The sequence below is a fragment of the Cibotium barometz genome, chromosome 10 (genome assembly GCF_041138505.1).
Source record: "Cibotium barometz isolate CiBa-2024 chromosome 10, ASM4113850v1, whole genome shotgun sequence".
Lineage (NCBI taxonomy): Eukaryota > Viridiplantae > Streptophyta > Polypodiopsida > Cyatheales > Cibotiaceae > Cibotium > Cibotium barometz.
In genome coordinates, this window is record NC_141055.1 from 750,350 (window position 1) to 763,603 (window position 13,254).

A 13,254-nucleotide genomic window follows, 5' to 3' on the forward strand; every position below is an offset into this window, starting at 1 on the left:
GCATATGCTTATACATAAGCTTAATGCATACATGCTTTATGAAATCATGCATAGGCTTAATGCATAGAGCTCATGCATAGGCTTATGCATTAAGCTCGTGCATAAGCTCTATGCATTAAGCTTATGTATAGGCTTAATGCACAAGCTCTATACATAAGCTTTATGCATACATAGAGCTTGTGCATAAGCTTTATGCATGCATGCATAAAGCTTATGCATAGGCTTGTGCATTAAGCTTAATGCACATGCCTATGTATAAGCTTTATGCATGCATACATAAAGATTATGCATAGGCTTGTGCATTAAGCTTATGGATAAGCTCTATGCATAGGCAAAAAAACACAAGTAAAGAATAAGTCCTTGGCACCAGGAGGTGCAAAAATAGCAAAGATTCAAGTCAAGGTCTTACCTCTTATACTTGCTAGAAGCTTGTGGGGTGGTTGAGGGAGTTTGGAGAAGCCTAAGATCTAGGCCTCCTTGCCAAAGATGTGGGCCTCCTTACCTTAACCTAGCCACAAAAATTAAAAGATTAGTAAAGATTTTATTTAATAACTTAAGTGAACTATTAAGGCATGCATACAAGAGAAAGAGAAGAGGGCAACATAAGGAAAGGAGAGAAAGCAAGCACATTGAGGTAACTCTCAAACCCTAAATAAAAGATGTAATCATTTTGCTTTGCTTGAGATTACCTTAAACTTGCTTGTGATGCTTATGGAGAGAGGATTTTCTTGCTTGTGAAGGAAAAGAGAGCTTGAGATTACCTTAAACTTGCTTGTGATGCTTATGGAGAGAGGATTTTCTTGCTTGTGAAGGAAAAGAGAAAGCAAGCACATTGAGGTAGCTCTCAAACCCTAAATAAAAGATGCTTGTGAAGGAAAAGAGAGCTTGAGATTACCTTAAACTTGCTTGTGATGCTTATGGAGAGAGGATTTTCTTGCTTGTGAAGGAAAAGAGAAAGCAAGCACATTGAGGTAGCTCTCAAACCCTAAATAAAAGATGTAATCATTTTGCTTTGCTTGAGATTACCTTAAACTTGCTTGTGATGCTTATGGAGAGAGGATTTTCTTGCTTGTGAAGGAAAAGAGAGCTTGTTTATGAAGGGAGAAGAGGGTGAAGAGAGAGAAGAGGTGAGAACTTTGTAAACCCTACACAAAACATGTTATTAATTAGTTTATTTTCAACTAAAAAACTTAATGCTTGTGATTACCTTAAGATTACCTTAATGCTTGTGATGCTTGTAGAGCTCTAGAGACCTTTCTTGCTTGTGAAGGGAGAAGAGGGTTTGCTTGTGAAGGAAGATGAGGGAGAACAGGGAGAGGTCTTGTGAGAAACCTTGATTAGCAGGGAGATTAGGGCAAGGTCTCGATAAGGTACAAGGGCATGTCATAGCTAGGGTTTAGCAGGCAAGATTATTCGAGCTCCAAAGAGTAGATGTTTGATGGAGAATAGGTGGCGCACCATAATAAGGGAAGGGGGTATCCTATTTTTTCATAGTACGTGGCTATACACACGGCTATGGCCACACCCATAACCTCATTGCAACTACCCCTGTGGGTATAGCTACACCCATAGCCAAGAAAAAAAGCCCCCCCTGATTTTGCAAATATTCTAGAGAGTAGTTTTTTGCTCAAGGAATGGATTGTTGATGCACATTTGCATTCTAGATGGTTTGCATAGGCACCCACCATGCATAGGCGACCGTCACCTTCTTCTTCTAAGAATGACATGCCACCCATGAGAAGTCAGCATGAGTGGTTGTGTTAAAAGATTCCATGTCCATATGACAGATGTAAGGGAGAAATCATCCATTTATAGTGAATAACAATAAAGCATCTACAAGATTACGATCGATTTGAAGACATACTGCATCTGAATTCTTCATCGAGGAGTATATATGTATATATTTAGTATCGCATGTTCTTATGCACGTGATTTAGGTATTCATAAGGTAGTCTATGTTTTTTAGGACGAGAACGAGGAGGAGACACATTGTAGAATGAGAGAGTATATGGCTCATTACCCTATGGACAAGTGGATAACTACGTAGAGACTTTAGAGACTTCCATGCTAGAAGTGGGGTGAGCTCCCATGCTCGTCATGAGGAAGAAATGCCTCCATCAATAACACATGAAGTTGATGAAGATTTGGGAATAGACAAGTTGATTGATGACTTCTTTGAGCTTGAAACCACACTTGACAAAGATCAATTCGACAAGCCGTGAGCACTCCACTATATGATGGGTGTGCATACTCCACCCTTCGTGCGACGTTGAAGTTACTAAACTTGCAAAAAACCATGTATGTTTGGAGAAATGCCATTGTTACAAGCCTCGTCCCTAACATTTGTGGTGGTTAGTAATTCATAATTTTTTATACCCTTTATAAATGATATTTGAAATTCATTCATGCTCCTTTGTGTGCATATAGGCTCATGAAAAAGATGCTTTCTCTCAACAACAAGATACCAAAGACAAGGGCGCATGCTAGGAGAGTATTAACGGCACTTGGCATGGATTATGAACGTATACATGCATGTGCCAATGATTGTGTGCTATTTAGGAGTGCTCAACAAAGATGCAACTCAATGTTCAAAATGTGGTAAGTCTGGTTACCGAAGTGATGCGATGATTCCTCAAAAGGTGTTGAGGCATTTTTCTATCTTACATTGCATTCAACACATGTTTTGGTTCAAGTTTATTGCCGAACTCATGACATGGCATGCACACAATCACTCAACCGATAGCATGATGAGGGTCCCTCTACGGATTCACTAGCATGAAGAGAATTTAGGATGCATTTGAGATGCTTGCCATTTCCTCCGGACCTTGCATCACTTTTGAAATATTATACCATTGATTGGCTTTATAAAGAATTGGAAAAGGTGGGAAAAGATGGAGAGGCGGTGGTAGAAGAAGAATGGGAGCACGCAAGAGGATGCGAGCCTCATGTAAGTGTGTCTCTACTTTCTCTTTTTTAATCTAAGTAGAATCTTATGATATGGTTATTCATTGTCAAAACATATTTCGTTTGGTGTTGGTAGTAGTATAAGGTAAACAATGCCATGTGGAGAAATGCTTGATTATTGTGGCATGATTCAAAACATCCTAAAGGTTAGATTTAGGATATTCCAATTTTTTATATTGGATATGAAGTGGTTCAAGGATGTGGTGTGTAGAGGCATTCAAGCAACCATGAAAAGGCATCTAAATGGATTTACGACAATCTATTCCACAAAATTTTTGCAAACAAAGAGAGACACATTTGTGCTACCTCACCGTTGTAGAGGCATTCAAGCAACCGTGAAAAGGCATCTAAATGGATTTATGGCAATCTATTCCACAAAATTTTTGCAAACAAAGAGAGACACATTTGTGCTACCTCACCATTGTGAATAAGTAAGTTCTAACCATAAGCTTTTACTATATCATCCTTATGCATGTATAATTTACACTCTATGTGTTTCTTCTTTCAAGGTTGTGTTTCACATGGATAGCTCCTTGTTCAAATAGTATTTTTCAAGATAGGGATATTGAAGAGCTCATGGACAAAGTGGCTTGGCAACGAACATACGGAGAGTCAAGTATAAGATGAAGAACGCGAGATACTAGCAACTAATTGTTAAAATTACAGCAATGTGATGAGCTATGGTGGATCAAATGCTAGAATCAACATCATTAACAAAGAGATTAGATGATAATTAACACGTGATTAGTGAGTAATTAACTGATAGCTTAATGTAGGCATGGATAATAAAAAACCAGCAAATTCTCATTTGACCAATGCCTCAATTTATAGAGTTTACATCCAAGCATCTAATCCCACTGATTTCTCCTTGATTCACTCCACCTCTTTTGCTTGATTCTCTCCACCTCTTCCCAGAATATCTCCACACCTCCTAAATCTCCTCATGCTACCCTTTATTCTCTCCGAGTAGATACTTCTCACCTTTTCACAGGTTCTCTCACATTTACAGATTCTCTTTTACAGCCTCTAGCCAAGGGCTTGTTCCCGCACACACCCTATTCACTTCTATATTTCAACACCTCCCCTCAAGTGAATACTCCTAGCACACCTGGACCCTATACCAAGTTTCCCTCTTACTTGATAGTCTGCGACCAATACCTCAAGTCCCTAAACTCATAGTCCTTGACACACTCTCTCTCTATGTGTCCAAGGCTACTACAAAGTGCCCGTGACCTTGACTAAAGTGCTCACACATACATCTACCACATGGCCTACATCATCGGTGGCTCAGAGGTGGTTTTACTCTGTTGGGGCAGGTTACATTGGGTTGTGGGGTTTCACTCTCTCTCGCTCTCAGAAAAAATGATCTGACTCCACTTCCTTAGGAGCCTCCATGAAGTTTGCCGATGTCGTTCCTTCTCCACTGGGTTTGCTGTAGCAGTCTCTTGCCAGTGTCCTGGCTTTCCACAGTTATGGCAAGTGAAGGTCTTTCCTCCTACTCTTCCTCTTCCTCGTCCTCATCCTCAAGAGAATCCTCCTCAGGTGAAGAATGCTTTTTCTTCTCTTGCTGTTGAGTCCAGTCATTTCTTCTCTTTGCCTCTAGTCTCTTGCTATGGTAGAGCTCCTTCTATCTCGTGTAGCTTCAATTCATGTACATTCTTCTCTTGCTATGGTAGAGCTCCTTCTATCTCGTGTAGCTTCAATTCATGTACATTCTTTAGTGTTGCTACAATGTTTTCATATTCACCTTTGTCCACACTCTTCAAAAGCATTGCTAGTGCCTCATCATCTTCTACCTTTTTGCCAATAGCTGCCAGTTTGTTGCTTAATGCTTTTATATCTGTTCAAGTGTGTGATTAAAGGTTCACTTTCCTTCATATCCAATTAGTAGAATTGCATTAACAGATTTATCTTTGAATTTTTAGCTTGTGTGCCATAATTTATTGAGTTCATCCCATGCATCTTTTGCCCACTGTATCCTTGTGATGTGATGAATGATTTCATCATTTAAACTGAGTGGGATAAGTCCCAATGCTTTTTCATTCCTGCTCTTCCACTCATTTTCCCCTCTCACTTCTGGGCATTCATCTCTTCCCTCAACTAGCCCCCACGGATTTTTCCTCATGAGTAGATACATGGTTTTTGTCTGCCATGTGTAAAACTGTTCCCCATTAAATTTGGCTATTTCTTGTGCACCGTACTCATGATAATGTGAAGGAGGTCTTACCTCTTGATCCAATTTCAAGATTCAAGGGCAGTGTCTACCCTTTTACAACTCAATCTAGTGTTTAGGAGATGATTACAACAGATTTATCAGCATAAAACCACCAGAATTTATCCGCATAAAACCACCAGAATTTACATTAAATCAAGGGTAACCAATTTGTACGGAATGGTTGGAGTATCAAACCATCTCTGAATTACAATTTGAAGTTATAGGGATCTGTATCAGATACCTATGGTTAATTTGAACCCTCAATTGCACCAAAAAATAGTGATTCACTGATTAGCAAATTAATCCTCTGTTTTGTGTGCAAAAAATAGAGTATGCGGGGAGCCTAGATCTGAGGCCTTAGAGTTCAAATGAGCTCAAATCCTTTCAAGGCCATCAATAGCAATTAGTCTAGTAGAGGATTAAGCCAAGAAACACAAGATTTGACCAAACATTGAATGCTTAATCTCTGTTTTACCAAAGTCACATGCAGATTTGATGAAGAGCTTGGATCTAATTGTAGACTTGATCAAATCAAATTCTATCTTCACCAGCTTGTAGAGCACCCTTGAAAACCCCTAGGGCCAAGAGGAATTAGAGCAATTTGATCTGGAGTAGACAAGATCTCATTTTTCCTCAGAAAAAAAGGCACCTGCAAAATCGCGTGGAACAGTAGCGTGCGTTGGCAGTTTGAGCTTATGTTTGGAGAGGCTAGAGTACAAGGATGTTAGCTATGTTTGGCTAAAGTGGCTTGAGCTAATTTGATGTATGATGGGAGATAGAGCTCCTCCACCAGCTGGGGATACAGAGGGTTTGTTGAAAAAGAGGTAAAAATATTAATTATTTACTAATCCTAATTAGCCATATGATTAGTAAGATAATGGGCTCACAAATTGATGGATTCTAGGCTAGGCCCTGATACCATGTTAAAATTACAACAATGTGATGAGCTATGGTGGATTAAATGCTAGAATCAACATCATTTAAATAAAGAGATTAGATAATAATTAACACGTGATTAGTGAGCAATTAACTGATAGCTTAATGTAGGCATGGATAATAAAAAACCAGCAAATTCTCATTAGTCCAATGTCTAAATTTATAGAGTTTACATCCAAGCATCTAATCCCACTAATTTCTCCTTGATTCATTCCACCTCTTTTGCTTGATTCTCTCCACCTCTTCCCAGAATATCTCCACACCTCCTAAATCTCCTCATGCTACCCTTTATTCTCTCCCAGTAGATACTTCTCACCTTTTCATAGGTTCTCTCACATTTACAGATTCTCTTTTATAGCCTCTAGCCACCAAGGGCTTGTTCCCGCACACACCCTATTCACTTGTATATTTCAACACCTCCCCTCAAGTGAATACTCCTAATAGTAAAAAACCAGCAAATTCTCATTAGGCCAATGCCTCAATTTATAGAGTTTACATCCAAGCATCTAATCCCACTAATTTCTCCTTGATTCACTCCACCTCTTTTGCTTGATTCTCTCCACCTCTTCCCAGAATATCTCCACACCTCCTAAATCTCCTCATGCTACCCTTTATTCTCTCCCAGTAGATACTTCTCACCTTTTCACAGGTTCTCTCACATTTACAGATTCTCTTTTATAGCCTCTAGCCACCAAGGGCTTGTTCCCGCACACACCCTATTCACTTGTATATTTCAACACCTCCCCTCAAGTGAATACTCCTAGCACACCTGGACCCTATACCAAGTTTCCCTCTTACTTGATAGTCTGCGACCAATGCCTCAAGTCCCTAAACTCATAGTCCTTGACACACTCTCTCTCTCTCTCTATGTGTCTAAGGCTAAAGTGCCCGTGACCTTGACTAAAGTGCTCACACATACATCTACCACATGGCCTACATCATCGGTGGCTCAGAGGTGGTTTTACTCTGTTGGGGCAGGTTACATTGGGTTGTGGGGTTTCACTCTCTCTCGCTCTGAGAAAAGATGGGTTGTGGGGTTTCACTCTCTCTCGCTCTTAGAAAAGATGATCTGACTCCACTTCCTTAGGAGCCTCCATGAAGTTTGTCGATGTCGTTCCTTCTCCACCATTGGGTTTGCTGTAGCAGTCTCTTGCCATGTGTCCTGGCTTTCCACAGTTGTGGCAAGTGAAGGTCCTTCCTCCTACTCTGCCTCTTCCTCGTCCTCATCTTGAAGAGAATCCTCCTTAGGTGAAGAATGCTTTTTCTTCTCTTGCTGTTGAGTCCAGCCATTTCTTCTCTTTGCCTCTAATCTCTTGCTCTAGTAGAGCTCCTTCTATCTCGTGTAGCTTCAATTCAGGTACATTCTTTAGTGTTGCTACAATGTTTTCATATTCACCTTTGTCTACACTCTTCAAAAGCACTGCTAGTGCCTCATCATCTTCTACCTTTTTGCCAATAGCTGCCAGTTGCTTAATGCTTTTATATCTGTTCAAGTGTGTGATTAAAGGTTCACTTTTCTTCATATCCAATTAGTAGAATTGCATTAACAGATTTATCTTTGAATTTTTAGCTTGTGTGCCAAACAATTTATTGAGTTCATCCCATGCATCTTTTGCCCACTGTATCCCTATGATGTGATGAATGATTTCATCATTTAAACTGAGTGCGATGAGTCCCAATGCTTTTTCATTCCTGCTCTTCCACTCATTTTCCCCTCTCACTTCTGGGCATTCATCTCTTCCCTCAACTAGCCCCCACGGATTTTTCCTCATGAGTAGATACATGGTTTTTGTCTGCCATGTGTAAAACTGTTCCCCATTAAATTTGGCCATTTCTTATGCCGTACTCATGATAATGTGAAGGGAGTCTTACCTCTTGATCCAATTTCAAGATTCAAGGGCAGTGTCTACCCTTTTACAACTCAATCTAGTGTTTAGGAGATGATTACAACAGATTTATCAGCATAAAATCACCAGAAATTACATTAAATCAAGGGTAACCAATTTGTACGGAATGGTTGGAGTATCAAACCATCTTTGAATTTTGTAATTTGATGTTATAGGGATCTGTATCAGATACCTAATGGTTAATTTGAACCCTCAATTGCACCAAAAAATAGTGATTAGCATTGATTCATTGATTAGCAAATTAATCCTCTGTTTTGTGTGCAAAAAACAGAGTATGCGGGGACCCCAGATCTGAGGCCTTAGAGTTCAAATGAGCTCAAATCCTTTCAAGGCCATCAATAGCAATTAGTCTAGTAGAGGATTAAGCCAAGAAACACAAGATTTGACCAAACATTGAATGCTTAATCTCTATTTTACCAAAGTCACCTCTGTAGATTTGATGAAGAGCTTGGATCTCATTGTAGACTTGATCAAATCAAATTCTATCTTTACCAGCTTGTAGAGCACCCTTGAAAACCCCTAGGGCCAAGAGGAATTAGAGCAATTTGATCTGGAGTAGACAAGATCTCATTTTTCCTCAGAAAAAAGGTGCCTGCAAAATTACGTGGAACAGCAACGTGCGCTGGCAGTTTGAGCTTCTGTTTAGATGGGCTGGAGCACAAGGATGTTAGCTATGTTTGGCTAAAGTGGCTTGAGCTTATTTGATGTATGATGGGAGATAGAGCTCCTCCACTAGCTGGGGATACAGAGGGTTTGTTGAAAAAGAGGTAAAAATATTAATTATTTACTAATCCTAATTAGCCATGTGATTAGTAAGATAATGGACTCACAAATTGATGAATTCTAGGCTAGGCTCTGATACCATGTTAAAATTACAACAATGTGATGAGCTATGGTGGATCAAATGCTAGAATCAATATCATTAAAACAAAGAGATTAGATAATAAGTAACATGTGATTAATGAGCAATTAACTATTGAGAAAACGTGGTGCTCATGCTAGATCAAGTGTGTGGAGGAAAAGAGCTCACAAAATACAAGAATAATATCTTGCTTATTAAGTTGTTTATGAATACAACTAGGCCTTGCTCAATACAAAATGCCTCATAGCTCCACCTTTAAATAGGTGAGCTAGTGGACCTTAAGTCCATTCACACTTACACCCTTCTCTTCCCCTTCTACATAACCTTAGTCCCTTAACACCCCCCCTCAATACCAACTATAAAAGGATGGAATAGGTGGTATTGGCATAGGATGCCTTTATAACATTAGGCGTACAAGGTTTGGAATATAGGTGTGATTACATTGAGAATTAAAACAATTTCTCAGTAGAGGTAGAGGCTGATACAAAGTTGGCCTCTGACTTTTTGTTAGGACATGTAGAAGTGATATTTCCCGTTTGTTTACACTTGTTACATTTCATTTTGTTGGGATATTTGATCCAACAATTATTTGCCAAATGACCCACGTTTTTGCAATGGGCACATTTTAATTTTACCACTTGATGTGACAAAGCTTGTCCGATATTCGATGAAGTGGTTGCATTTGAAGATTCAGCTGCTCCCTTTGGCCTCTTTTCTTCATCAAGACAAGATTGAATGACTCCTTTGAGGGTGGGATTAGGTATGTTCTTCAGGGTGGTGACCAAGGTGGGGTACACCTTCTTGACTGCTTTGAGCAAAACAGCCACTGCATCATCTTCATCCATTCTCGCATTCACTGATGCAAGTTGAGCCATAAGGCCCTTCAAGTGAGAGATGAAGGCTCCAATGCCTCCCTCTTTGAGTTCCAAGCTAAAAAATTCAATTTTGAGTGAGATCTTGGAATTCTTACCACGAGCTCCATAGAGCTTATCAAACTCATCCCATTTCTCCTTTGTAGTCGGGAAGCTGGTCCACATGGTGGATGAGTGCCTCATCAAGATGAATCATGATGATGGCTTGTGCCCTCTCATCATCTTCAATATCTTCAGCCTTTGTTCGATCAATAACCTTAGTGCCGGAAATGAATGGCCAAAAACCTTTGGACATCATCTTGTACTTGACAAGGACTTGCCAAGTGTGGAAGTATTTTTATGGTTTAGTACTTAGGATTTGTGCTTAATTACTAATTTTGATGGGGATTAGCTACATTAGTGTTAAAGAACACTTTGGTTGGTGATTAAGATCACCATTAGTGTGTAGAAAATACAATTAATACTTAAAAGCATATTTTTAGTATCTACTGACACTTATTTTGGTGATTAGTTCACCATTAATGTTTAATAACACTCTTAGTGTTTAAAAACACTTTATAATAACTTTCCTTTGCTGGATTAATAGCTTAATTAGTGTTAAACAACACTATTAGTGCTCATAAGCACATTTTGAAAGCTTTGAAAGCTTGAAAGTTGATGTTGATGATGGAGCTTGATGAGAATGAGGCTTATGGATACCTCATGTGGTTGGCCACTCTTCAAAATCAAGAGAAAGATCAGCAACAATCATTCACATCATCACTTGGATGATTAGAGCAAGGGAGAAGGAGATTAGAGCAAGAAAAAATCACTTATGAAGCTTTAATGGAAAGCTTCATGGAGAAGATGAAGGGTGCCTAGTTTTTTGTCTGTAGCCGGCGCGTCAGTGCATGGTTGAAGCTCAAACTTGAGCTATAGGTAGGGGATGAAGTGGGCTTAAAAAGCCCTCAAGTCCCATGGGTAATGATGCACTACAGGCTGCGCATGGATGTACGGACTACTGCGCTGTAGAAAATCGACGCCGGCTCCCTCAGTGAGCAATGCCGCAGCAGCGCAGCCTCATTCCTGTCAATTGGTTGTACGAAATGAAACGCCTAGGCCTCCTCTACATCTTCCTTGAAGAAATCTCTGAGAGTTATGGCCTCCACGAGCTCCTCCACTGCCAGGGTTGAGCTCCACAAATAGAAGATAAGGAAAAATGGAGCAAAAAATGACCTAATCTACACCACAAGAGTCCTAATCAACCTAGGCTCTAGATACCATGTTGAGAAAACGTGGTGCTTGAACAATATCTTGCTTATTAAGTTGTTTATAAATACAACTAGGCCTTGCTTATTAAGTTGTTTATGAATACAACTAGGCCTTGCTCAATACAAAATGCCTCATAGCTCCACCTTTAAATAGGTGAGCTAGTGGACCTTAAGTCCATTCACACTCACACCCTTCTCTTCCCCTTCTACATAACCTTAGTCCCTTAATATTAAGTGATAGCTTAATGTAGGCATGGATAATAAAAAACCAGCAAATTCTCATTAGGCCAATGCCTCAATTTATAGAGTTTACATCCAAGCATCTAATCCCACTAATTTCTCCTTGATTCACTCTACCTCTTTTGCTTGATTCTCTCCACCTCTTCCTAGAATATCTCCACACCTCCTAAATCTCCTCATGCTACCCTTTATTCTCTCCCAGTAGATACTTCTCACCTTTTCACAGGTTCTCTCACATTTACAGATTCTCTTTTACAGCCTCTAGCCAAGGGCTTGTTCCCGCACACACCCTATTCACTTGTATATTTCAACACTAATCAAGATGATGATGTCTCTATCCAACATGATGAGGAAGAAATTGAATCCAAGCATAATGATGCTGCTGACGATATCGAGTCCACTAGCCATGGGATAGATCTTTTTGTTAGTCTTGTAAGGAACATATGGATCTTGAGATAGACCAATTAGCATGTATATATTTGATGGAAGATGTGGTCAATGTTGAGCCAAGCTCACCCTAATACATTAATTAGCTTCTCAAATTTCTAGTCTTGATTAAGTTCATTTTTTATTGTATTATATTTTATGCTTTTTTTGTGATATTGTATTATAAAAAACCCAATGGGCTCTCAAGGAGATATTGTGAGCTTTTAGGAATGCTCTCTGAAAATTTGGATTTTTTTCACAGTACGCGCGACTATCCACGTGGCTATACATGCGGCTAGAATTGTGTATATAGCCTTGCGCGACTATCCACGTGGCTATACATGCAGCTAGAATTGTGTATATAGCCTTGCGCAGTTATAGCCGTGTGCATAGCCGTGCACTTGTTTTAACACATTCCGATGACAACTATGTCTGCACACTTATGTAATGGGCACCAGCACTATATTGTAAATCCCGTCATTTGATGAGGGAAACACCATAAAGATGCTCCCAAGTATTGAGCTTCGATGGAGAGACAAGAGGATCTTGGTCAGTTGGCCAAACCATAGAGAAAAGCCTTGTAACTATGTTTTGGGCGCCCTGGGTCACTTACTCTCGGGCGTGGCCTAGTGGAAAAAGGCTTGGAACTATAAAAGCCTTGTAACTATGTTTTGGGCGCCCTGGGTCACTTACTCTCGGGCGCGGCCTAGTGGGAAAAGGCTTGGAACTATAAAAGCCAATTTCTCTTGTTTGTAACTCATTCTCCCATTTGTGCAATAGAAGTGGAGTGTTCTCTCTCTCACTCTCTCTTGCAACTCTAATCTAACATGTGTGGTGTGCTTAGGGTTAGGGTTTGGGAGTAATTAGTGCTAATCACTTATTCCCTCTTGCTCTCTCTCTCTCTCTCTCTCTCTCTCTCTCTCTCTCTCTCTCTCTCTCTCTTACTTAAGTGATTAGGCTAACGAACGCGATTCTCTTTCACGGAGATCCCACACAATCATCGCGCGAGAGCTTGCATCACCTGTAGGATGAGAGCAACTGCCTTGATGTGACAACGAGTGCGGGACAACGGTGACGAGCAGCACGGTGGAGCTCTTAGGCCTTGCTCGACAGATAGGCAACTTCACATGACACGTTAGGGTAGGGTTTCCTTAACATCTTTGGCACCACTGTCGGGGAGTGCCAATCCACTACTTGTCTACGCCATCTTTGACTCAAATCTGATGGAGCCTCCATAGCTCGATGCCAAGTAGGCTCTTTGGCATGTGATTTTTTTTTATTTTTTGTTGTATTTTGATGTTTTACATAGTTTTTGTTTGTGATTCATGTATAGCTTTGTGTTTAGAGTAGGATGATCACTTGTTTGGGTGAAAAACTTGAGAATTGGGTGATTAGCAAGTCTAATCAAGAGGATTTTTTCTTAAACTTAGACTCTTTTTTTTAATTTTTAGCTTAATCTTTTTTTAATCTTAAGTCCTTTGCATAGGTAGGTTAGCATAGTTAGATAGAACCCTAATCTCTCAAAAAACATAAAAAAACCATAAACTATCTCTTAATTTTCACTAATTATCACTAATCTAAT